Here is a 26623-nt window from a genome sequence, read left to right on the forward strand (position 1 = left end):
ACTTATTATAGCTTCTCTGTACAGCTGGCTTGGTATTGGTAAGTTTACCGTTTTGAGCACTTCCCTGATATACGTCAAGAGGAACAAGGTGAAGCCAGTTCTATTTGTAGATTGTTACATTGTTACATAACGGAAAGAGCGGCAGTATTCTACAGACTATGACAAGTTTCATTCTAGAATTGGCAAGACACAATGTGCTTTATGAAGCGCTGCACATGTTGTATCACCTGTGACATCTGAGGTACTACATCTGTTACACTGAAAGAACAGTTAGTAGAATCTGAAGCATCTGGATCCTGATGCATGAAAGTACAAGGGGGTATTGATGATTCAGCTAATTGTTCACCATCCTGGGGGGATGCGTCTTACTTTAGTCATACATTTGGTGCATATTCTAAAGAGCACCCTGATGAGAGTTTGCTTATTTCCAGGGAGACATGGATCACCCTTGAGTGAAATATAAGTGCAAATCTTACTAACTCACATGCATCGGTTTATTGCTTGTCAAAGAAAGGTTTGCTCTGAGTTACTCAGGTGTCCACCTTTATATGGGCAAAAAATGCCTCTTGAAAGACTTGGGCCTGATTCCAAAAGACTTGTTCTCAGCTTTAGTGACTACTTACACTGACAGCAATCTGAGAGCAGGTGACTTACACTGAGACAAAGTCTTTCAGAATCAAGGTGACTTACAATGAGAACAACCCTTCTGGAATCTGACCCTTGGTCTCTTTGACACTTTAGTGTGATAAGTCGAGCATTACGTAGATGAGGAAGGAGAGTAAGCCATTTAGTTCATAGTCTAGGAAATTCTGCCTTACGGTTTAATTTACCTGTGGATATTGGATATTAAGTATCAAAACTAAAATGCCAGTAACGGACAAATCACCATATACTAACAAACTTCAGTAAGCATTTTTGTCTTGCTTATATAAGGACTTCTCAGAGTAAAGTTCAAATATCATATCACCATTTAAATAATTATCACATGATATCACGTTTCCAATCAAATGAAAGTATCAATGAAGATGCAACACGTTTTTAATTAAGTAAAAGATACATCTCACTGTCAGTATTTCAGCTGTTTAGATTTCAGTTTACATTTAAAGTTTAAATTCTTATAAATCCAGTCCTTTTTCTGTAACTCTACTTTTACATTATCAAGATCATACATGCAAGACTGTTTTGGATACTGGGTTGCAAGTTAGGTATATTTAAAAACTGTACATGTCAGTGATGGCCACGATATTTGATTCACACTCGGTCTAGACTGGAACGTGTGTACTTGTACTTAACATTGTAGTCAGTATTTGTTACATTGCTTCATTTTTGATTTGCGTTCTGTGTTATAGAGGGTTATGATTAGGCTTTTGGTCATAATAAGCTCATTATATGTTTAGAACATACTGATTAATTTACCTGGAATGTAAACCTCTAGAGGTGAATCTTGGCATCCATACTGACAACACATAATAAAGATTTATGATCAGTGGCAAAATCATAATTCTTTGGAGTGTATGGATCTTTATTTGCTTCAAGTGTAGGACAGAGTTTTAAAGGAGCACTTAGTATTGTCTGAAACAAAGTGTCCGTTTGGGGAATGAATGTTTACTATTGCTGCAACTTTGTATCTCTGTTTATCATGTACATGATGTGGAGCTTTTCTCCCCGGGCATCCACTGAAAAAGGACCTGTGTCCAGTCAGAATTTACGGTAAACAAATGTAAATACATAAATAAATAAATAAATAAATAAAAAATGAACAGCTTTTAAAGCTGCTAAGCCACTTTGTTGTACCCTACTTTTTAAGTGTGGCAGACTGAAGTATCTAGTAACTTTCAAAACTGTTTTACCTTCTGCTGCTGTTCTTTGCTAGCCAGCATTGTCCTCTGTTACACCCAGCAAGAGACTTAATCTTAAAAGCATTTAGGGGGAACACCTTTCTGGCATCAGAAAAGGTGCTCAATAAACTTATCTTTAGTTTGTTTTCAGAGCTTAATCACAGCATTCATGCATTGCATATACATTTTAGGTTCATAGGTTCATACTAGGCTATCTGCCCAAGGGCATTTATAAGCCTAGCCCAGAGTTTTGTGGCTTTCGCCACCCCTTTAGTTTGGAGGATACTATGCCCATTATTTTGCTGTGCCTCTGTCAAGCAGTGACACTGAGATAATCCCTGGGGTATATCTGCGATCTCCCATCCATTGGTCAACATTTCTCTTGAACAAAGCCAGCGAGGTGCTCTGCCTCACATGTACCGGGATTTTGTTCCACAGCATAGGGAGTCTCTCGGTGATGAATCTGTCCCTCCAGCACGTCCTATTAATAACCGTGTTAAGGTTTAAGTCTCCCGCCCTTGTAGTTCTGAGGGATCTAGATTTTTTGAGGTGAAGCATGTTGGACATGGCCTTGTATGTCAGGCACAGGTCACCTCTGAGCAGACGGTAAGCGACTGAGTAGAGCTGAAGTTCCTTCAGTCGGGCAGTATAAGACATATTTTTGAGACCCTTTATCCTTTTGGTGAGGAACTTTTGGGGCCTTTCTAGTTGCTGCAGGTGTTGTGTCAGATACATTCCGAATGGGGCATTGTACTCAATCATTGGCCTGATGAGTGATGAGTACAGGGGGACGATGACTTCCCTTGATCTAGATGTGAATCCCTTCATGATCAGGTGGGCAATGTAGAAGGTCTTCCTAACTACTTTGGCAACGTGAGTATCAAATGAAAGGTTACTGTCAACCTGGGTACCCAGATCCCTGATAACCTCTTCTGTGCTTAGTGTGTTGCCGCCTATATGGTAGCTAGGGGTAACCTTGTTTTTCCCGAAGGGTATGACTATGCATTTTTTGGCGTTTAACTTTAGGCCATGGTTCTGGCACCAGTTTTCTGTTTCTATAAGACCCTTCTGAAGGATATCTGTGTCAGATGTGTTCTCAACTATGGCCTAGTTTGCAGTCATCTGCAAATTTTGTCAGCCATAATCCTCCTGTGTTTGCTTGTACTTCTGAAAAGTAGATGCTGAACAGGAGAGGGCCCAGGACTGAGCCCTGTGGGACACCACTTGTGACAGGCTTTGAGTCTGACATGGCGCCAGCAACTCTGACCCTGTGGATTCTGTCACTTAGCCAATTTGCAACCCATCTTGTGACGTATGGGTTTACATTTAAGCTGATGAGTTTTTCAATGATACCTGAGTGGGGTATTGTGTCGAAAGCCTTTGCCAGGTCGAGGTAGGCTGTGTGGACTGCCTTTCCCTCATCAATGGCCTTGGTGACTGTTTCGCAAAAGTCCACCAGGTTTAAGAGGCATGATCTGCCCTTGACGAAGCCAAACTGGGTCGGATCCAAAGTCTGCAAGTCTCCTATGTCTTTATTTATGAGTTCCATTATGATCCTCTGCATAGCTTTGCAGATCAAGCTTGTCAAGCTGATGTGACGGTAATTTCCCGGGTCGGTGGAGGCACCTCCTTTGTGAAGTGGGACCACAGTTGCCGTACGCCACTCCTTAGGCACGTATCCTGAGGTGAGGCTAAGATTAAACAGCTGCCCTAACTGTGGGTTTAATTCCTCATTGAGTTCGTGGAGCACACATCCGGGGACACCATCTGCTCCCATGGATGCTGTGTTTTTTGCCTTGGAGAGAGCAGTTCTCACCTAAGCGTTTGAGATGTTTGGGGGGCTATAATTCTCTAGTATAGATATCTCACCTTTTGGGGGGGAGGGGGGGGGAGAAGTTTGCACTGAACCTGTCAGCCAGTATGTTGGCAATGTCTGTAGGTTCAGTAATTTTTACATCATTTTGAACTAATTCTGAGCATATCTGAGAGTTTCCTCCCCGGTTTCTAACATAGCTAAAGAAGGCCTTATGATTGTCCTTTGATTCCATAGCGACTTTTCTCTCAAAATTTGCCTTGTATGATTTTATGAGAGATCTTAATTTTTTACTTATAATGATCAAGGGTCTTTTCCCTTTTAAGACTATGCATGCTGGCTTGCTTGCACTTCTGTTGTTCAACAAGGCATGGTTCTTAACAAATAAATAAATAAAGCTGTGGCATAAGGAAGGATAATACAGCTTGATGCAGAGAAGCCTGTTTTTCATTAATTGGATGAAAACCGCTGACGGAAACTAAACAGCTGATGCCTGAGAAGGTGCCGTCAGCTGTCACCTATAGCATTGTGCAACAGTATGCGCATGTGTGTGTGTGTGTGTGTGTGTGTGTGTGTGTGTGTGTGTGTGTGTATGTGCGTATGGACATTTGTGCATATTTATATATGTTTCTGTGTGTGTGTGTGTGTGTGTGTGTGTGTGTGTGTGTGTGTGTGTGTGTGTGTGTGCGCGTGTGTGTATGCATGTGCGCACGTGTGCATATTTATATATGTTTGCATGTATGAGTGTATGCATGTACAGGTGTGTACATGTGTGTGTGTACGTGTGTATTTGTGTGTGTGTATGTGTGTGTGTGTGTGTGTGTGTGTGTGTGTGTGTGTGTGTGTGTAGGAGTGAGGGACAGGAGCTTTACAAGTATCTGGTAGTCCTGTAATGGGTCTAGAATCTGAGTCTCTACATAAAGCACTGCTGTGTGGAGAGGAATAACAGTTACTAACACTGGTTACTGAGGGAGAAGTTTGCTGAAAAAGTGCCTCATCAAGGGAGCAGTGTGGAAATTTAAATGGGTTATTTTACAGTAATTATAATGGCCAACATCCATTTAGATATCAATCCTGTTTGCTTTTTTTAAACATTTAGTAAGTCATTATAATTCCCTTGGCACACTGTAAGTAGGAGAAAAATCTTGGCATCTGGCAAGTTATTACTGCCAGAAGTTTTGAATGAACATATTCCCATATCAGTTTATTTCATGTAATCTGAAAATGCCTGTTTGTAATTGCAATATAGTTTATAGCCATGTTGAAGCCCCTACTGTCCTGTCCTCCCTCTCTAAATGTAGTCTGGTAACATGACCTCTATCGCCTGAGACAATTACTACCCCCCTCCCATTTTCACACAAGAAGTATGACATGCTGTTCTTGAATCATATATTTAAGAGTATGTGCTGCTAGACCTCGACGTTTGATTCCCACAGCCTTCATTTGCCTGTTGTGCGTCTTTGAGCATATTGTCTGACCAGGTATTGTTTCTGGGTAACTTAGGAAAGCGTACTGGGTATCCAGTGAATTTCCCCAGTTAAGAAATATTTATTATCATTCTTCAAAATCTCTCTTCTTGTTGCAGACGCATGTAATAAGGTACCTGGAGGTATACCTGCATAATCTGTGAAACATGAAAAGTGACAGAAGTGTTGTGGACCTAGGGCACTTTTTGTCAAACTGTTTTTATTATAACCTTTAAAGTTTATTTTATGTATCACATCAGCAGCTCTCTTTTTCCTAAATGCATTTTTACTCCCTACTATTATCTGATAAATCAACAGCGATGAGCAATAAATAAATACATATGTACATACATACATACATAAATAAATAAAAGGCACAGCCTAATACTATATCTGACCAGTGAACTGGCATAATGACCTGTGTCCTTTTAAAAGCGTTACAACGAAACAATATTTAAATGGCTGCTAGCCTTTGAGATTAAAACTGCAAATCAGAAAATGATTAACCTTGAGTTTTGGCAGCAATGTTCTGAATTCTGCAATGCAGGTGGTCAGTGGGGACTTAGAGCAGAACAGCAGCTGCTCAGTCCAAATGACCATGCTGGCATGGGGCTACAACTAGATTTCTGAAATTCTGAAAAATAAACAAAAAATATGTTATGGCCATGTGGTCACAACATCCATTGAATGGGTTGTTACAAAATCCTTTTTTATTCTGCCACACCATTTTGAAACCACACAATTTCAAGTGGATTCTCTATGTTTAAAAGCCATGTGTTTGAATAGTCCAACTTGCAACCTCCCTTCTGCATTTGTCTCTGGGCATGCCCTCCTGATGATGTTGACTTTAATTTGTAACTTTTCTCCGAAAATAAAAGAATCCTGTTCTGGCACTTTTCCAAATGCATGTAGCTCTGTCATTGTTTATTAATAAATGTGTCAACATGAGCTGCTTCCATGATTTTTACAACAGTATTTAGTTTAATTCTCACAATTTCCATTTACACAGTGTATGACTCTTACTAAAATAGACCAGTTCTGTTTTTTTTCCTAGTTGGTATCTCCTGCTAAACAAATGTATTAAATAAATTGATGCATCCAGGGCTAAATCCAGCACAAGGCAATCTAACCAGCTGCTTATGGCCGGATGCTGATGGGGGACTGAGGGTCCCATAAATATAACAGATTATCTCACCCTCAGTTTCTCACCTTGATTATATTGATCTGCTCATAGGTTCATAGATTTGTACTAGGCTACTTGCCCTTGTGGGCTATTTTAAGCCTAGCCAGTTGCCACATGTGAGAATCAAACCCTGCACCTTGTGTTTGCAAGGTGAATGCCTTAACCATTATGCCAACCTCCCACTACTCATCTACTTTGTTTTGCTCATTTATTCACTGGTTCAAACATGCTATGTGTGATCTTCTTCAAGATAAAGCAGACTGAGCTAGCTGGGTGGTGTGTGTGTGTGTGTGTGTGTGTGTGTGTGTGTGTGTGTGTGTGTGTGTGTAAATACTTGGTTCCTGCATCCAGAAGTATTTATGTTGTAAAGGATTAACTGATTTTAGTAAACAGGAAAATCATACGAGCCATGCCCTTTGTGTATGAGCCTTGGCTTCCTTCTTTTCTTAACTGTTGGCAGTGTGTTTATTATTTAGCTGTGAATAAAATGGACATCATAAAGTATGCACATTTAATGTTAATATTTTAACAATGAATACATTTTTAGTTTAGCTTGTTTACTTTTTGCAGGTTTACAGGTGTGAAATACACTGCTGTGGGCTACAACGATTTGTCTGGGACTTAGTACAGATGAGAAGGGCTATAAGTTGTTAATGAGCTACTTCCTGTAGGGAAGGGTTTGATTCCCTCATCCTTCATTTTTTTTATTGTGCGGCTGTGACCAAGTTATTTCACCAGATGATGTTCCTGGGCTGCCTCTGAAAATGGACACCTGTGTCCAGTGGTCTGTCTCAGTCTATTAGCAAGTGCATTAGACATTTGTCTTTTGAATTCTTGCACACTTTACATAGCTTAGTGTTTTAGTATTTATTATTTGTGTATGAATCCCAGCACATCTCTTGTAATTTAATGGGTTGCCAGAAAGAGTTTCAAGGAATCAGAGACCATTCCCACATTCACAACCCACTCCCAATCAACCAATCAGACCATACCAATTATTCCCCTCATTTGCATACTACCACACACCCTACTTCCCACCTGACTAGTATAGCTATCACACCCTCACCTAGCAAACTACACCTAGAACTCACCATAAAGTCCAATGTAAGTCACACCCAGCTACTAAGTGTTATGTTCCTCAGTAGCTATCCTCTCTCTCCTCCTGCTGTCACTTCTTTCCTCCTACCACACTTGACTGAATATCATTCCCCCACCTCCATGGCAAACTGAATTCACAACCAGTACTAGGAAGGAAGGACATTACCCCATATCACCCTGCTTCCTCACCTCCCCCAGTCTTCTTCCTCCCAATATAATACTCTTAAATATAAAACTAATCTTCCACCATCCCTGAATCTAACTAAGTTACTATACAAACTAAACAAGCTCTATTTATACCTATGCCAAAAACAAACTTGCTGTGGGGACATCCACCCCAATCCAGGACCAAGTAAACCTATCCTCAGTACCCCAGACCAACCACATCCTTTATATCTACAATCTTCCTCGTCTCTCCTCCTTTTAAACATTAACATTAGAAGTATCCTTAATAAAACTCAGGACCTTCATGCCCTACTAGGAGTATACAAACCAGAAGTTGTAGTGCTAACAGAAACCTGGCTCAGACCTGAACACCATGAAAATGAAATAACTGCCCTTGGGTACAATATTATATGCAGGGACAGGCAAAGAAAAAAAAGGAGGTGGTGTTGCAATACCATTCCAAGACCACCTCACCATTGAACAATTTGAATGCAATGCCTAAGAAGTAAAGGACATAGAACTAATTCTAGCCAAACTACAGATTAACTCTAACAAAGAAATAATTATTGCAGGTGGATATATCCCACCAGGTAATAATAACCCCATACTGGAAACCGTTCTAAACTGGATGTCTTCCTCCCTTCCACAAGAAACAATACTATTAGGAGACTTTAATATAGACTGGGCTGACTGTTCCAGTTAAAATCCCACCACCCATATTAACCTCCATGGGTTTAACCAAATTATAACTGCCCCCACAAAAATCAACAAAGCCTCCAAATGCCAGTCCATCTTAGACTGGATTCTGCTTTCAGATCCCACACTGGCTCAACAATCAGGCTGTCTTCCTGAAGCTCTGAGCGACCATCAGGCAACTACTTAATTAGGAATCGATCACACCATAATAAAAAACCCGTTCTCAGAGTAGTACGTAACAAAAAGCTCTTCAATACTAACGAACTAATCAACTCACTAAAATACTGCAATTGGACTGCCTTAAAACAACTGCCTCTAGACGAAGCCATGGAGTACTTTAATTCAAACTTACTTGAAGTCCTAAACTACCATGCACCCCCCAGAACCATCAGGGTCAAAGCCAACCATGCCCCTTGGCTAACAAAAGAGACTAAAACCATTATGAAAGAAAGGGCTAAAGCCTGGGCACAATTCCACAAACAAAAAATCCCCACCTTAAGATAAACTAATAAAACATGACAAAACATAACAAAACTAATTACCATGTGTCCCTACAAGAAAAATATGCACACAACCCCCAAAAATTCTGGGCCACTATAAATACTTTACTGCACTGTTAGAAAAATGCATAATAGCAATATGCATGCTTAGTGCATTAAAGGCTTAAAAGGGTTAATACATTTATTCTGTTCATGTTGTATGAATCTGCACAGCTACTAGAAACTTGATTAGAGACATTTTATTCTGCTTATGCTATGTGAAAATGTACAGCTGCTAGAAGCCTTGATAAAGAAAACAATAGATGTTTGAAAGCTTAAACCATAGTCAGCATTACTTGTACCAAAGTTAGAAATGTACCTTGAATCTAGGCAAAATGTAACACATGTAGTAGAACTGTACAATTGAAGAATTGAAGAACCAAGGAGGGCTAAAATAAGCCCAAGGCCAGGTTGTTTTTCTCAAATGTTTTTGCAAGACAGCAATAATATGACCATGTCAGCAATAAGTCTAATAACATTTTCTGTGTAACATACAGAAAGCTGTGTCCGACTACATCAGCAGTAGATTTGGTAACATTTTCTGTGTGACATGAAGAGAACTGTATAAGAATAACATACTGATCTCCAGAAAATCTGACAAACCTTGTACCTACATGTTTTGTCTCCTTGCTGCAAGTAATAAAGGATGCCTTGCTTGAACCTAACGTGCTTTGGTCTTTGAAGTTTTTTCTTTTACAGATTGGTCCCTCGTGCCGGAACCCTCTCTTCACCTCAGATCAGACGGCCAGGTGGCTGAAACTGTACGGGGAAGAAATCAAATCGATTCTTCTTATATGTAAAGTCCTCTGACTGAATTGTCCTCAAAAGAGGCCAGCCACTTTCTGATCTGTGACTGAAGGACGGGTTTTCCGCAAATCGGTGATCAGTCACGTGGGCTCAGGTAAGGTGAATCTACTTTTTCTGTTTCAGGATCAGGGACTGGATATGTATTGTTTTTTGTCAGATTGTATTCTTCTTACAGTCAGGGATAAAAAAAGATATTGTCTTGTCATAGATCAGGTGAAACAGAGTAGCAGACTTTAGGCAGTCATTCTGAAGAGACTATAACAAAATCCGTGGTACACGTTAAAACTAGAGAAGTTACGTAACAATTGAAAGGTAAAACAAAATGGGTAATAATTGCACAAAAACACCCCAAAACCCGCCGTTAACGGAAGATGCAAAATATATGCAGTCGCAGTGTGCCGATAATATTAGATATTTTTCAAAATGGGTTAATAAGTATGAATTCGATGGAAAATTAGAAAAATCCTCACTTATCAAACAACTCAAAAATTATTCTAAGGGTCAGGTAAAAAAGCAACGACGGTTAGGAATTCCTCAGGCACACAGGTGGCTGGAGGAAGTAAACCGTAGGGACCAAAAGAACAAAGATTCAAAAGCAATGTTTTTAGATAGGGAGGATAACAACTTAGTAATAGCATCAGTACCTCCACCTCCCTTACCAGAATATGAAGTGAGTGAACAAGTTAGTCCACCCCCACTATATCCTGTGGTCAATGGAGACAGAGACATTATAAAACTGAAACTAACTAAAATCAGAGATCCCATTGGGACCAGGTCCCGAACAAAAGCAAATAATTCAGAGGAAGGTATTGAGTTATGGCAAATAGTTAAGAATTCATGATCTACAGGAGAAGAGGAAGAAATATGCCCGCTTATAGAGATACCCAATCCTCAGGCAGGACAGGACAATCAGGACCCAACCATTCTAGTGTATATAGACCTTGGACTCCAGAAGATATCCGGAAAGCCACTGAGGGAATTCCCCATCCAAAGATTAATTTTAGAAAATTCTCAGAAGACTTACAAGGAATGAGGTCAAGTTATAACTTAAACGGAGAAGAAATAGAAAAGGTAGTTAGACAGATTGTAGGGCCAGATTGGTACATGATTTGTGGCAACTGGAATCCTCGTGATGCTGCACAAAGACCCCTCCCACATAGCAGCGCAGAGTTAGACACTAGAGTAAAAGGTCTTACAGACCGCATCTCTGAAAAATGGAAACCTAGGGCAGACTGGACTTGCATTAATCAATGCATCCAACAAGAAGGTGAAACAATTGACCGATACTATGCCAGATTGCTAGAATGTTTTAATAACCACTGTGGAATGCAAGTTCCCGAAGATCAAACACACGATTCCCCATATGAACAGCAGTTAAAGAATGCATTTGTAAAAGGCAGTAGCATGCCTATAAGCAGTTTCATTACAAAACACATGGTAGCACATCGTACAAGCAGGTTACAATCATTACTTGAATATGCTAGGCATGCCGAAAGGCATTTTAATAGCAAAAAGAAAAAGAAGACTCAAGTATTTTCTGTAGAAGACGGAGCAGAAGTCTATGTAGTACAGTCTGGGAAAAAGGGCAAGAAAAATGCATAGGGAAACAAGCAGTCTGATCAGCGATCAGAGGACTTTGAAGGGCGTATGAAAAGGGGAGAATGTTTTAAATGTGGTAAAAAGGGACATTTGGCAAGGGATTGCAGGAAAAATAAGAAGACAACGGAAGACAAGGAAGGTGAGGACTGACTATATGATAATCAAGAATCACTAGAAGGGGCTAGTAGAGAAAGGACAAATGAGAATGTGAAAGAGGGAGTAGAGGAAGTGCAGGAAGTTAGCGACAATGAAGAAGACGAAATATTAGACCTAGCTTTATTGAGCTTGGAGCTCTATTTAGCAGACACGAAACCAGAAGTTACACTCTTGGTGGTAGGGAGGGAGGTCAAATTTTTGTGTGATTCAGGGGCATCACGGACCCTGATACACCCCTCCAAATTACCAGAAGACTCAGAGTCACCTGATTACATACTGGTAAAAGCAGCTAATGGACAGCTGTATTGGGAGCCTCTCTCCCGTAACATTGCAATACCCGATCCAGTTTCAGGATTGACACAGAGAAGCAAAATTGTAGTTTCTGCAAAATGCCCAGTAAATCTTTTGGGCAGAGATCTAATGCAGTTATTTGGTATAGCAGTAGTCCCAACCATGCAGGGTATGGAACACAGCGGCAAACTAATACCTTTGTGGTTCAATCGGAGGGTGAAATGTTTTATTGGTACAGCCAGGACTTGGTTACGACTGGTCCAGGGACTGTGACCAAGGAACTGATGAACGTAGCCATCAGCAAGTTTCCCTCCCTTGACATTGATAAGCAACACCTGTTGCACTGTACCCTGTATTTTTGTAGTACACCAAGACCTGATAAGGAATATGAGAAAGAATTATTTAAAAATCATACGAATAGATTGGTATTGCGTAATTTGTACTGGGATGCAGAAGGGAATAGTGTAGCCAGCTGTTCACTGCCCCAGGAATTTTTTACACTTTATAAATCTAATCGATTACCACATGTTAGCTTAACCAAAAACAAAAATATAAAATGGGTAGACCTAGGGGAGAAAGCCACGAGATGGGAAAAACAAACAGAACTGGAACTGTCAAGACAGGGAATACAAGTGCAAAAATTGAATTGGGTAACTCAGACCAACCCAGCTGTGCACTTATATTCTTGTGAAGACAGCTGATGGACACCCCTATTAAAGGAGAAAGAAAACGCCTTGCGAGATATACCAGAGACTCTCTGGTCGACAGGAAAATCAGATGTAGGACTCATTCGTACAGCAGGGCCAATTACTATTACACCAGTCAGCATTTAGACCACAAAAAAGACAGTATCCTTAAGAAAAGATGCAGAGGCAGGGATAAAGCCTATTATAGCAGCATTACTTAAAGGAGGGATACTAGTAGAATCTCCTGATTCACCATGTAACACACCTTTATTTCCAGTTAAAAAAGCCAATGGAGAATGGCGTATGGTCCAGAATTTACAAGCAGTAAATGACGCAGTAATACCAAGGGCACCTATAGCGCCAGATCCACACACTCTGTTAAACGACTTGAAACCTCAACAAAAGTATTTTTCTGTGGTAGACATTAGCAATGCATTCTTTTCAATACCGATACACCCTGATAGCCAGTATTGGTTTGCATTTACATTTCAGGGAAAAAGATACACGTATACGTGCCTACCACAGGGATATTGTGAAAGTCCAACGATATTCTCACAAGAAATGGCAAGCAACTTTTCAACCCACCAAAAGGTAGTCAGGTTTTACTTTATGTTGATGACATTTTGTTGGCGACCCCCACTCTGCAGGATTGTAGGGAAGATACCATAGCACTTCTATGATTTTTAGCCGCTGAGGGACATAAGGTAAACAAAGACAAACTGCAGCTCTGGAAAAAAATAAGTTAAATACCTAGGATATGTAATATCCAAGGAAGGTAGAACATTAGATGAGGACAGAAAAGTAGCAATTTTGCAAGCACCAAAACCCACTACCAAGAGGGAAATTATGTCCTTCCTGGGTACAACTAATTTTTGTCGAAGCTGGATTCCAAACTACGCCTTGTTGGTGACCCCCACCCTGCATGATTGTAGGGAAGATACCATAGCACTTCTATGATTTTTAGCCACTGAGGGACATAAGGTAAACAAAGACAAACTGCAGCTCTGGAAAAAAATAAGTTAAATACCTAGGATATGTAATATCCAAGGAAGGTAGAACATTAGATGAGGACAGAAAAGTAGCAATTTTGCAAGCACCAAAACCCACTACCAAGAGGGAAATTATGTCCTTCCTGGGTACAACTAATTTTTGTCGAAGCTGGATTCCAAACTACGCCTTGGAATCTGCACCTTTAACTGACCTTATATATAAGATGCCTATGGCAGCGCAGGATTTGTTACAATGGACACCAGAGGCAGAATCTGCCTTTTGTAAACTAAAGTAATTAATAGCATCCTCACTAGTTCTGGGATTGCCAAACTATCATAAACGTTTTTTCCAGACTGTAGATTGCAAGCAGGGTTATATGACATCAGTACTAACACAACAACATGGGGATAAGCAACGCCCCATTGCTTACTATTCATCACATCTAGACCCAGTGTCACGGTCCTTACCCCACTGTATACAAGCAGTAGTCGCAGCAGTGAGGGCAGTACAGGCTTCAGCCACAGTAGTCTTGTTCCACCCTCTCACTTTGAAGGTACCCCATGCAGTTACGATCATTTTACTACAAGAAAAGGTGGCATATCTTTCCCCTGCTAGGCATCTTTCCTGCATGACTACATTGTTGAGCCAACCTCATATGACAATTGAATAATGCACAACTTTGAACCCTTCTACCCTGCTCCCAACTCCTGCAGACGGCACACCGCACCGCTGCCTGCAGGTAATCGAGCAAAAAACATTACCTAGAAAAGACCTCACAGATGTTCCCTTGGATGATGCCGAGGTGACATACTACATGGATGGCTCGTGCAAGAGGGATCCTGCAGGACAGAACCTAGTAGGATATGCAGTAGTCTCTGATACTGAGTTTATAGAAGCAAAATCCTTACCGCATAATTTATCTGCACAAACAGCAGAACTGATTGCCCTAACACGGGCATGTACCTTAGCAAAGGGTAAATGTGTAAATATTTTTACGGATAGCCAGTACGCTTTCTCCACTGTGCATGTGTTTGCACAACAATGGAAAAACCGGGGAATGATAACATCTAATGGCAAACCTATAAATCATGCACAGTTTATTTTAGATCTTTTAGAATCTATTCAATTACCTCAGAAAGTGGCCATTTGCAAATGTGCAGCTCACACCAAGCAACAAGATAAGATGTCATAAGGTAATGCAAGAGCCGATACAGCTGCAAAACAAGCAGCTACAGAGGTATTTCTTTCAAATGAGGAATTACAACCCTCTGAAACTTTGAATCTAGATATGTTAAAAACAATGCAGACACTTACTATGCAAGCTGAAAAACAGCGATGGATGAAACGAGGAGCAGTCCTCGAAAAGGGGCTGTATATCTCTAAAGAAGGGAAACCAATACTACCTCCTAATTTGTTCCACTATGCGGCATTGTTGAGCCATGGGCAGTGCCATGTCTCAACAGGGGGGGGTGATAAAGCTGGTGAACCAGGTGTTCACAATGTACGGATTTACAAACTACTCTAAAAAATTTTGTTTAATGTGTCAGATTTGTAACAAACATCATGCACAGGGGGCGATAAAGCCCAAGCAAGGGAGTTTTCTCACACCACCATATCCGTTTGACACTATCTGTATGGATTTCATAGAATTGAACAAACGTGAGACTAAGAAGTATTGCCTTGTCATTATAGATATGTTTTCCAGGTGGGTGGAAGCCTTTCCAACTAAAAATCCAGATGCAGCTACAGTGGCAAAAGTACTTGTCAAGGAAATCATTCCTAGGTTTGGCATTCCGGAGAGAATCTACAGTGACAATGGTACACGCTTTGTAAATTAAACCATACAGCAGTTGAGTAAGTATTTTGGTATTTCTTTAAAAAATCATTGTGCATATCATCCGCAGTCTGCAGGGCTGGTTGAAAGGCATAATGGTATACTGAAAAGCAAATTGAGAAAATTAATAGCTGAAACAGGAAAAACTTGGTTGTACTGTTTACCCTTGGCACTGTTGAACATGAGAACTGTCCCTACAGCAAAAGGACTGACTCCTTTTGAAAAACTGTTTGGAAGGGCTTATTATACACCCCAGTGGAAACTTCTCATGTCATCAGACCAGGAAGCTGATTTTACACTAGCTGAATATATGAAAAAGTTGTTGAGCTCTAAACATCTGTTGCAGACTAATTCTGTTTCAGACCAAAAACGAACTGAAACATCGGAAGTGACAGTGACGCCATGAGACTGGGTATGGATTAAAACCGTGAAGCAAAAGAATTGGCCATTGCCAAGGTGGGAAGGTCCCTCCCAAGTGCTTCTTTCGACACCTACTGCAGTCAAGATAGCAGAACAAGCTTCGTTGATACACCTGACGCACTGCAAGCTGGTAAAAAGCTTTGAGTTGGACAAAGACCTTACCTCTCCATTGGTACCTTAAGCACAAAAGTCTGGCTACAAAGGGGGGGTCAGATCAATAGGAACTGATCCATCTCAAACCCAGTGAAGCAATCATCGGTGCTAAAGGTCCTATAGGGCAGAGAGTAAGATCACGTGTCCTAAGTGAGATGATGGAATCAACTAAGATCCAAATACGCCTACTTGGAAGAACCAGAGAAAACGGAAATACAGAACAACCGTTTCCACAGAAATATTACATGACCATCCTGTTGACTGTACTGGTAACAATAATCTTTTTATTGTGGCCATTTCTTTTCTCAGCCACACAAGTAGAATTAAATAAGCGTGCAGAATGGCACCCGAACTTCAATACCTACCAGGCAATCAAATACGTGTATGCTGAAACCTTTAATGTTTCGAATTGCTGGGTCTGCACAGCTCTACCGACAGCATATGAGGGATTACTGCTAACTCCAGTTCCCCTAGGGGCTAATAAGACCTGGGAAAACCTAATTCATGATACATCAAATGTCACATCAAAAGATAAAGTAGCATTGCACTTGTCTATTCGTCAGAAGGGAACCGTGTGTTTTTATAAGAATGATACAATCAAGGTAGGTTGGAGCTATTGCAATGTAACAATTCCCTATAGATGCTACACTAAATCTAATAACATCGGATCCTATTGCAACACGCGCTATAATTCATTTGTTGAACTGATGCATAGGACAATCGAAGAAGTAAAACATGATGTTGTCCTCTACAAACAACTGTCCATATTCGACAGAAAAATGTTTCACGCAGGACAAGGGTATGTTTATAGTAAAGTTACTACTAAAGTGGAAGATTGTTACTTTATATGCGGAAGAAAAGCATATAAATGGCTACCCGAAAACTGGTCCGGTAGTTGTTTTTTGGGGTACCTGGTTCCGGCCATATGACACACGGCAGTCTTACCTCAAGGGAAAATTTGGAATGTCCAAGAAATCAAAAAGCCTGTCAATCCAGTGGGACAAATCAATGCACCCTGGAAATACCATCATGACTTAGGCCCTGGGAATAACAACGGACTGTCACACATGGATCTGAGTGATACCGTTATATCGTGGGCAGGTGTACTACCAGCATATAGAGCAACAAAATCAATCTGGGAACTGAGAAAATTGTCTAAACTTCTCGAAATAATGAGTAATCCTAGAATTGGTAACCGATGAACTGACTGCCATGAGAACAGTGGTACTTCAAAATCGCATGGCTCTTGACTTCACCCTAGCAGCGAAAAGAGGTACGTGCACTTTAATCCAGGAGGTATGTTGTTCACATATTCCTGACTACAGACACGAGATAGACAACCACCTTGAGGTAATTCAGCAGGTGTCTGCCATGACTAAACCGGGACCAAATCCATTGATGGACTTTTTTCAGAAATGGTTTGGGGGTTGAGGCAGCATCCTGATGAACATTCTGATTGCCATCTCTGTAGGGATAGCCCTACTGACGGTGTGTGGGTGCTGCTGCATCCCCTGCATAAAAGGACTAAGTAAATATTTTGTAGACATTTCAGTTTCAGAAACTTTGTATCAAGAAGCTGAACTCGAAGAATTACTCAAAAACTGAAAAATGCTTTCATGGGCTTAAACTAAATGACTCTCTAACTGCAAATCCTGAGTAGGAAGAGGTTAAGGGAAGTGAAACTGTTTATGCTTGTTTTGAAAGTAGAATAAAGTATTAAAAGGGGGGAAATGTTAGAAAAATGCATAATAGCAATATGCATGCTTAGTGCATTAAAGGCTTAAAAGGGTTAATACATTTATTCTGTTCATGTTGTATGAATCTGCACAGCTACTAGAAACTTGATTAGAGACATTTTATTCTGCTTATGCTATGTGAAAATGTGCAGCTGCTAGAAGCCTTGATAAAGAAAACAATAGATGTTTGAAAGCTTAAACCATAGTCAGCATTACTTGTACCAAAGTTAGAAATGTACCTTGAATCTAGGCAAAATGTAACACATGTAGTAGAACTGTACAATTGAAGAATTGAAGAACCAAGGAGGGCTAAAATAAGCCCAAGGCCAGGTTGTTTTTCTCAAATGTTTTTGCAAGACAGCAATAATCTGACCATGTCAGCAATAAGTCTGATAACATTTTCTGTGTAACATACAGAAAGCTGTGTCCGACTACATCAGCAGTAGATTTGGTAACATTTTCTGTGTGACATGAAGAGAACTATATAAGAATAACATACTGATCTCCAGAAAATCAGACAAACCTTGTATCTACATGCTTTGTCTCCTTGCTGCAAGTAATAAAGCATGCCTTGCTTGAACCTAACGTGCTTTGGTCTTTGAAGTTTTTTCTTTTACATGCACCCAGGTAAATCATCCACTCCTACCCCTGTATTACCAAACAACCATGAAAATATCCCCACCCAATTTAACAAATTCTTTACTGAGACAGTCCTAGCCCTAGCCAACACTCAAAAACCTGATAGCAGTCCTTTACCTACAGAGGCCCTTCCCAACTTCAGTTCATCTAACAACTCCTCCTGTTTTTCCCTGGACCCAATCCCCATTAAAACAATTACAAAACTCCTCAAACAACTTAAACCAACCACTCTAGCAGCTGACAATCTACCAGCAGACTTCCTGCAAATATCAGCTGAAGCCATAGCCTACCCAGTGTCGATTCATATAAATAGGTCAATATCAGAATGCAAAGTACCTCTCTCTTGGAAAATCTCACATATTATACCATTACACAAAGGGGGCAAGTCCCTGGAACTGACCAACTACCACCCTATTGCAATCCTATCACTTCTATCAAAAATATTAGAGAGAGTAGTTCATTCCCAACTAATGCAGTACCTCCTTAAAAAAGACCTGCTATCCACATCCCAACATGGTTTCTGACTCTCCCACAGCACTACTACAGCATTACTCTCCTTCACAAACACTGTCAACCACCATCGAAATAATGGACTATTTGTATCCTCAATATTTCTAGACCTATCAAAAGCCTTTGATATGGTGAACCATAATATGCTTCTAGAAACTCTATCTTTCCTTAACATAAGCCCCTCCACTATATCCTTGTTCATAAACTACTTATCTAACCGTCAGTAGGCTGTTCTATGGCAAAAAGATCTGTCCCCTCTAATACCAGTTAACATAAGTGTTCCACAAGGGTCTATCCTTGGACCTTTGCTATTCTCACTATTTACTAACTAAATAGCATCATCAGCACAATCTGTCTCAGTTGTGCAATATGCAGATGACATCACTATTATATGTGCCTCCCCTACCCTACATGAACTAAGAACCATTACTCAAAATAACTTTCCCTTAGCAGAAACATGGTTCACTAACATAAAACGTATTCTCAATCCCAAAAAAAACAAACTCATCATCTTTAGCCCCAGTAGATCTCCGCCACTAAATAATGACTTTACTATAACAGCTAAAGACAAGACACAAATCACCCCAACAACAAACACAAAACTATTAGGCATGGAAATTGATAGTAATCTAAAATTTGACATACACATAGCCCAAACAATTAAAAAAAGTTGACAAAAAGCTTGGCCTCCTATACAGAAACCATCAGTTCATCAAAAAACCTACCAAAGCCACCTTAGCAAGGACTCACCTTTTATCCGATCTCCTTTATGCCTCTCCTATCTTAACTAATCTTCGCTACACAGAACTAAGCAAACTGGAATCCTGCTACAATAAGATTGCCACGCTGGAATCCTGCTACAATAAGATTGCCACAGTGGAATCCTGCTACAATAAGATTGCCAAGTTTGCTACAGATGCCTCTCATAGATCCCATCACTGTTTAGCCCTCAACCAGCTCAAATGGCTTGAGTTTCCCCAACTACTCCTACTCAACCAACTATCAATATCTCACAAGCTCTTCTACTTTCCCAACAAAACCCCAACACTCCAGGATCTAATTCACCCCTACACCACCACTAGAACCCTAAGATCAAATTTTCAGAACCACATAGATGTCATCAAACATAAGAATGAGGCTGGTAAATCTCTCTTTGCCTGCTCTATTGCCAGAACCTGGAATTCACTTCCAACCCACTTAACTGCCACCACATCTATTTCCTAATTTAAAAAAAACTTCTTAAAACCCACTACACCAATAAATGGTTCTGCTCATGTTACTCCCCAGGTTAGTCCATACAATTGCACTGTTGCCAGGATTCAGCTATGAATCAAAAGGTTCCCTCCAAGTCCAACTTGTAAAAACAATTAAGTGGGAATTAAATTACTACCACATATGTTAGACAATGTGAACCTTTACGATCTATACTCTAATTTATTCTTAACATACATGGCTTTGTTTTCTTCTTTACGACTAATTGTTTCCTCTTTAAACTGCAGTAGGGTTGGGAGCCTTCTCCTAAGACCTACCTATCCTCTTATGTAATATATTTATAATGATTTTTTTCTCTTTTTGTAAACATGTTTTTACTATGTTTCCATATTTGAGACTGTTTTTAGTTACTTTTTTCTGTACTAATGTTTGGAGCTCTTCTCCCTGGGCCTCCGCTGAAAATGGACCTGTGTCCAGTTGGACTTTCCCGGTCAACAAATGTAAAATAAAATAAAATAAATAAATAAATAAAATTTACTCTTCCTCATGCTAAGTTTGTTTTCAGTGTGAAAATGTTTCGATTTGTTTAGCGAATGCCTCAGTGTTTTTGCTGTAAAATTTGAAATAAAAGTTTGTTTTCAATGTGAGAATGTTTTGATTTGTTTAGCGAATGACTCAGTGTTTTTGCTGTAAAATTTGAAATAAAAGTGTTAAATTAAACCCAAATCTGTGATCATTATAAAAGCAAACAGGAAAATAATATGCACACTGACAGGTTTGAAGAGAGTTTCATGGCAATTGGTGAGAGACAGCCAAGTAATTGGATACTGGCATGGCTGGGGTTGGGAGCCTAGCCATTTACCACGCTTGGGGTCCCATTTGACGATGATGGGTCTTTGGAGATATTAATCTTTTTTCTGTTGCTTTGACTTAATCTAGCATGTACACAGATCCTATAAGTGGCAAAAGTCAGAAAAAAATGTTTAATTTTCAAAGTTTGTTTCATTAATGTGTTTGTCCATTAATGTTTAGTGTCTGTTTATCTGAATTGTTGTATACAAGACAGAATTTCTTGGGTAAGATGACCAATTAGAAGAAACATGGGATAAACAGGAGTGGTATGTTAAAGTGTGAGAGAACAATGCTGTTAATGTGGTTCTGCATTATCTTAATTAAGTTCACAAGCATGAACTGCAAGCCTTGGCATTAAAACAGCAGAACATCTTAACTCTTTAGAGGAACATTAACAGGGTTGTAGAACATAAGACAGAAACTGGGAGAGGGGTAATAATGGGAACCCTTTTCAAAGTACCGTGGGGAGGCATACAAAATGTATGTCTTACAGCAGAATGCAGCTTGGTGTTCTCATTAGAAATTATGGGGGCCATGAAAGTTATTGCAGCAGGTGAGGATGTGTGTGTGTGTGGGGGGAGGGGGGGCAGAGTATTATATTTTTCTGTAGAAACAAATGTAACACAAGCAAATATCAAAGAAAGGAAACAGGAACCCACAGATGTTCCAATATATCAGTTATAAGAAACAAAAGTGTCCTCTAGATAAAAATGAGTCTGTGTTCATGTGATTTGCAGGTCATCAGAGGGATACAGAAAACTGGCATTTTGAATACAGAATATGAGTAGTATAAACATTTGATATAACTATGATGTGCCATTTGTCACCAAAATATGATAAATACACAGCTCAGGCTGCCACATCAAGGAGTCTGAATTCCCCCACTGCTACCAAATGGCCTTGAACTGTCACTAAATGTTACAGATGAGTGATTCTGATGGGGATTTGAACCTCTCCACTGTTAATCCAAATGTGATGGGCAGCACCACCTGTCACTATTTGTAGAGGACCAGGCTAGCTCTGGAGGGGTTTGAATTCCACTACTTGGCACCACAAATGTGATGGAACACTGACTCAGGTTAGTTCCAGAGGGGGTCTGAATCTCATGAATTACATCAAACTGTCAGGAGATGGGGACTATTTTCCTTGGATGCACTTCACTGCCCCAAATAGGTCTTATTACTACCAGAAGACTGGCTTGAGTCAAGCCACTGTACTTAACATGTTAAAAAAGTGCATTGAAATTTAATTTAATAATCAATTGTGTAAATGCAACATTGTCGTAAAACATAAAGGGAACATGCTTTGCTATCCTGTGTATGGACTTCCAGCATTGCCAGCCATACTATGACTGTACTCTGATTAGTTACAGAACTCAGTCTTTGGTATAGCATTCTGGATGCCCTTTTACACCACTCTGTCTATGAATCAGATGTTCTTAGGTTCATAGGAAATTACTAGGCTAACAGCTCAAGAGCCCTTACAAGCCTAGACAGTTTTACCCAGATTTTACCCAATTTTCTATCCCTAGGGGAAATATAACAAGGGTCAGCAAGCAGGGTTTTGACTAATTTTGCAGACTACCTCTGATGATAAGGGACAACAAACTACCTATATATGTTGAATGTAAATTGCATTACAGTGAAGATCAGGAAATCTACCCTTTTCCTCACTGTAGTGCGATCTTGGAGTAGGTATATATAATTTTTAGGTACGTGTAATTTTTTTTTCATTTTTGCAGGGAGGCAAGCCCCCGCTCCCCATACTCCCTGCGAATTATATATACCAACTCTGAGATCGCACTGCAGTGAGGAAAATGGTGCATTTCCTGATCCTCACTGTATTGTGATCTTTATTCAACATATATAGGTAGTTCGATGCTCTACATTTCAGTCTTGTGTACTGTCTCTGTTAAAATATCCATTCTTCTCATCTTGGTTATGTAAATTTCAGTTTCTGTTAATCTGATCTAGTAAAGTAGATCCATATATCTGTCTATATAGATATATTGTCTAATAAAGCAACACCCATCTTTTGTGGCCTTAGCCAATAAAATGTCCAGCTAAAGGGCAATATGACGTCGTTCTGTCTGCAGACTAACTTTGAACACCGTTCTTCTCTAATTATTTAGGCAGATTCTCAAATAATTTTTGTTTTCTTATTGTCCACGGTTCTTTATTTTTGCTGTAGTCCTCTGATATTACTTTACCTTGGTGGTGAAGAATACTCCGCTTTTAGTTTTCAGACAGGTTTTACAATATTAAAGGAAACTTTTAAATAAATACTGTAAGATGCGCAGCAAACTTTACAGCCATCTATATTGCTATGCATTGCATTCCTGTGAGTTTACCCAGTCTATAAACCAGACTGCGTGGTCATCTTGCGCAATAAATTGAAATAAATGCTAACACCTGTTGTGTTAGTGCTGCTGCTGAACACTTTTATGCTTTAACAAACTGGTCTCCCTGGCTATAAAGAAGACCGTTCTCATATGCTGGGTTTTAATACAATAACATACATCAAAGGCATCATTATTAAAAGAGCATTTGGTTATGCACCAACATCAACAAGATACCAGGGTTAATTAAATAAAGATATATACTGCTAATGACTATCACATATGCTATGAACTTAGAAAGATAAACTTCTCTTTTGCCAGAAGGATCATTTGCTTCAGTAAAGGGCAATTCAAATATTTTAATTGTTCTTTCTTTCCTTTCATTTATGACACTTCGTTAAGAAAAATAAAATTATTTCATACATGAGTGGTTCCAAAGATATCACAACAGAAAGGTGATGCTTATATGAGACTGTAAGAGGCAGAATTCTATATTTTGCTAATCAACAAAGTAAAATGTGATTAAAATATGAGCTGACCTGAGAATGACTTATGTTGTAATTTATTTTTTCGGGTTTCTGCTTTTTATCTGTGAGGTCAGGCTAGTCATGTCATCCCAATGCCTCTAATATTTATTTATCTCGGAGTTTAGCCTTAACAATAAGTGTGAAGTTTACTTCCAGCAAATATATCTGCTTTTTATTTATGTATGTATGCATATATGTATGTATGTATGTATGTATGTATTTAGTTATTTAAACTTCTTTACTGAGGTAGAACACTGATCAAACAATGACCAATTACATGACCAGCCTGGGTTACATCATAATGCAACAAAACAATATAGAGTATACAAATAACAATGGTTTACATTAATAAGAAAGCATAACCAATCTGAAAAACAGTATATAAATAGAAGATCTAACAAACCAAATATATAATTGGAACAGAAAAGGAAGAATACAGTTAAAAGTAGAAAAAACAGAAGTGGTGGAGATATCGGTATAGATATTAAGTTAGTAAAGCGATTAGATTACGTGTAGTGGGTTTAGAGCAGTAATCGTGTGGTAAGCTGAATCATAGCTAAGGAACAGTGAGTTAATCGGGTGGATCGGGTATACGTGAGGTAAACATAATGCGCAGTTGGATATATCGATTTATGTGTCATGTCCCTTAGATAGACGGTTGCATTCAAATTGTTAAGTAAGTATTGTTTGAACTGTGTGGCACAGTTATTGCAAGAAGATCATTGAAGTGGGAGCTCAGAAAAGATCTTATGCTGACAATCTTGCTTCTAATGCATTTAGTGTTAAGACAAGTACGTGACAGAAACTCTGACTTTGGAGTGTATGTGGGCTTGTGAACGAGAGGTGTTTTGAGATGTTGCCATTGATATGGATAGGAAACAAGTACAGTGATGTCAGAATGGGAATGTTAGAGTTTGGTGATGTTAGGCAGAAAAAATATGTAGCCTTGACAGAAACATGCATCAGTCTAATGGTACATGAGGTGGGAAGAGGGACTGTTTATGGGAATGAATATTAGTGTATGGTTGAGGTGGGAGATATTATAGTAGTGGGTTAGCGGCTGATGTTCAGTGGTCTGAGGATTTGATATGACACTAGCTTGTATCTGAGCTAAGTGTAAGTGTTTGAATGTGCTGTGTGGCATTAGAAGATGGGTCAGTAATGTAACTTGCAAGTGTGGTGCAGAAAGGTTAAACCTGAGGATCTGTGCCATGACTAGGGAATGGGGGGGGGTGAAACAGGCCACATGCCCACACTTACATGTGTTAATCAGTCTGCATTTACTCAGTAGATCTGTAGGGTTTGCTCCTGTCTGAGAAGGATTAGCAGGTAAAAAAATGTTTATTTTTTTTATTTAAAATAAAAGCCAGTTGGGACATTAGGTAGTGCAGAAGCAGAATAGATATCCTATTACAGATGAAATCTAAAGTATAAAAGCCTCATGGAATGAGGGGGTATTAACCATAACTGGAAGTTATTAACTAACTGAAGCTGTTAGCAGTAACCATGATGACTATTCAGCCAAAATACCAAACTGCAGCTGTATGGTTCTCTAACTTAATTTGGCTGTGAGCGGAAGTAGCAATTGAGACATTTACAAGTGCAACATGTTTGTCACTCGTAAAAAAATGAAAACTAAAATTAAGAAACAGAAGGAAAAACCATATCGGATAAGGTAGAAAGAGGGGATGAAGCTGATGATATAATAAAAAAATTGTTTGAAATAAAAAACAGCAAAGATAATACCAAAACAACACTGCAGCAAAGAGTACAAATATAAAGGCAAACCAAGCAGCAGTCCAAACAAACTTTCTGACAATAGGAAAGACTATTTTAAGATGCATAAAGCAAGCATTTTGGATAACTTATCCCATAGAAACATTATCATTAAGAAATAACGTTTTAGGTTTGCTGACTTTCTACATTTTATATGTTTTCTCCTATGACCATGTCATTCACAAAAAGAATAAAACACCAGGATATCAATTTTTTGGCTAGTCTTCTCAATAGGAGTTTGAGCAATATTGGCGATAATACAAAAACTAATTCAGTGTAGTCACTGGACATTTTAGAGGAATAGGATGGGTCAGGAGCTTATTTTAATAATGTATACAAAACGTGAATAAGAACATGATTCTCCAAGTCTGAGCACTGTCCTGGCCAAATGAGAGAAAAGTGTGTGTGTTTGTGTGTTTGTGTATATATGTGTTTGTGTGCATGTATCTGTGTGTTATTAGTTCATTTTTGAGTGTTTTTTCGACTGGTACCCCATATTATATGCCCAAAAGCTGTAATGATAATACTGCTACCACTCTGGATATGGCCAGGGACCATACACTCCAGTTACCTGACCCCTTTTGATTAAGTGAAGTATAAATTATAAAAAAAAAAATTATATTTTACTGGTAGAATGAAAATGCAGTCTTGCGAATGGAGGCAGATGCTACAGCTTTGTCAACCAACTGCGCTAAAAGACAATAACCCTCTTCAAAGAAAAATGTATAAATAAAAATTACTATCCATAAAATCTTAAAAATGAATAAATAAGTCTTCATTAAACAAGAAGCTCAGTGCTAAAACAGGTTAAATATGTACATGTCAAGAAAATGTACAGAGAAAGAAAAAACAATAGCTTTTATAGATAAATATATGCTGAAGAATCCAGATGCCCAGTGCTGATCGCCTTAAAAAACTCCAGCTATACTCTGTTGCATATCGTCTACTCTGAGGTGATTTCTGCTTAACATACAAGGCTATGTCAAACCCAGAGCTGTTGGACATGCTACACTTAAAGAAATCCCAATCCCTCAGAGCCACACGCTCCAGGGATCTAAATCTTGTCATCACAATAAACAAAACATGCTGGAGGGATAGGTTCCTGACCCAGAGACTCCCCAGACTCTGGAATAGACTGCCCATACATGTCAAGCAGAGCGCCTCCTTGGTCCTCTTCAAAAGGAACCTTGATGATTAGATGGGAGAAAGGAAATTCACCCCGGGATCACATCAGTCCCCCTGCTAGACAGGGGTCCAGGGAAGTAAATAGTGTGGGAAGAAATAGCCAGGGAATTGTTA

The 26623-nt window shown here is 39.4% G+C and overlaps 1 protein-coding gene across 6 annotated transcripts in view; it reads left to right on the plus strand.

The window, feature by feature from the left end:
- SIRPB1 (signal regulatory protein beta 1) overlaps positions 1 to 26623 on the plus strand; it is a 1192076-nt gene that overhangs the window by 331274 nt on the left and 834179 nt on the right. The gene's annotated exons all lie outside the window — the stretch shown is intronic.

The sequence above is a fragment of the Protopterus annectens genome, chromosome 12.part0, assembly GCF_019279795.1.
Source record: "Protopterus annectens isolate FY-2018-M chromosome 12.part0, PAN1.0, whole genome shotgun sequence".
Lineage (NCBI taxonomy): Eukaryota > Metazoa > Chordata > Ceratodontiformes > Protopteridae > Protopterus > Protopterus annectens.